Source organism: Hoplias malabaricus, chromosome 16, assembly GCF_029633855.1.
Source record: "Hoplias malabaricus isolate fHopMal1 chromosome 16, fHopMal1.hap1, whole genome shotgun sequence".
Lineage (NCBI taxonomy): Eukaryota > Metazoa > Chordata > Actinopteri > Characiformes > Erythrinidae > Hoplias > Hoplias malabaricus.
In genome coordinates, this window is record NC_089815.1 from 21,207,802 (window position 1) to 21,209,905 (window position 2,104).

Sequence of the window (2,104 nt, forward strand, 5' to 3'; positions counted from 1 at the left end):
TAGTGGGAGTACGAGCAGTCACACTGCTGTCACCACAGTTTATCCTGTTGCACGTTCCCTTTTCACACACCCCCCCCCCCCCCCACACACACACACACACACTCACATATGCACACACACACACATTCTCTGAACTATCCAAACTCACTGTTCATACTTTTGAAGAATTCAGGTTACTGTTAAACTCAAGTCAATATTTGCAAAGTTGCAAAAGACACAAATGTGGTTTCAAACTAACTTTGGTCTGTGATAAGGAAAAAGCTCAGCTCTGGTCAAGAGCTTTTCAACAGTGTCTAAGCTCTACAGTTAAGTATCAGACACTGGTAAAAGCAGTTGTTTAAATCGTGTAGGTGGTGAGGATATATTTGTGCCTGTCTAAGATGAAGTAAAAATACACAGTGCTGTATTTCCCTCCGCTGTATTGTTTGATTAGTCTGGATCTACTAACTCTTCAATATGGTTTAAATATTTCAAAACTCTTTGGTATATATTAAACCTGAAAAATGTCATTCATTTTTATAAAATCAATTATTATATAAAATGCACAAGCCACTTTGTATTCATGAGTTTTTTTTATTTATAAATGATGTATGTATGTATGTATGTATAAAAACACTTCCAGTGATCAGATCAATCACAGCAGTAAATAAAATCCTAAAAGTCACCATCACAATTCTATGATGTTCCAAATGAATTAATCTATTTGTTTATATAGTTGTGAGATACAAATATTTGTATTTTCCATTGTTAAGATGGATTGTTTAGTACTGTATAGCCAGCATATAATTTTATTTCCTTTTCATCGTGTTTCTGTAAGCCTGGTTGACTGTGGTTTGGCATTTGTTCTAGTCTGAAAGGTCACAGGAACACCGTGGTCAGATTTTAGTACTTTAACATTAAATGGAAATTTACTTTAACATTCCATTTGCCAGTGCCAAATTAGCATATTTTGCTAAATAAGTGTGTAGATTTAATCAAGCACTCAGGAAACAGATATGTGTGTATTAATCAATGGAAAAACATTGCAAATTTTGCACATTGCTGATGGTAATGTGTGAGGGCCATGTAAATAAAAGTATTTCATGAATTTTTACTCCAGCTTGATTCATTTTATATTTAATGCATTACATTAACAAAGTTTTAAACATTCTTAGTTAGAGCCTATTTCAATCTCATCATTTTAATCACATTTTCTTGTAGCTACGTTGCTCAAAATAAATACAATCAAATATACTATCATCTGCCTCTGGTACTTTGCACTGATTGATGCAATAATTAACCCTATATATATATACCATCCATCCATCCATTATCTGTAACCGCTTATCCAATTTTAGGGTCGCGGGGGGTCCATCATCGGGCGCAAGGCGGGGATACACCCTGGAGGGGGTGCCAGTCCTTCACAGGGCAACACAGACACACACACACACATTCACTCACACACTCACTATATATATATATATATATATATATATATATATATATATATATATATATATATATATATATATATATATATATATATATATAATTTGTATAGTCACACAGCTCCAGGGACCTGGAGGTTGTGGGTTCGATTCCCGCTCCGGCTGACTGTCTGTGAGTTGGTGTGTTCTCCCAGTGTCTGCGTGTGTTTCCGGTTTCCTCCCACAGTCCAAAAACACACGTTGGTAGGTGGATTGGTGACTCAAAAGTGTCCGTAGGTGTGAGTGAACGTGTGTGTGTCTGTGTTGCTCTGTGAAGGACTGGCGCCCCCTCCAGGGTGTATCCCCACCTTGCGCCCAATGATTCCAGGTAGGCTCTGGACCCACCGCGACCCTGAATTGGATACGCGCTTACAGATAATGAATGAATGAATAAGTTGTATACTATTAAGATTCACTTGTTATTTTAGATAGTAAAAAATCTAAAGTCTTGTTGTAGACATCCCAGCTTCTGGTTCCTAAAAAGAAATAAGAATCTATGAATTTCTCTGCAATTAAGTTGATAAGTTTGTTAGCCTCTTCATGTCATGATGTGGAAATTTGAACATGGGTGGATTTCCCCTTTAAAAATTCTGCGCGGGCGGAGCAGACGATTCAGCCAATCAGAGTACAGCGAGGGA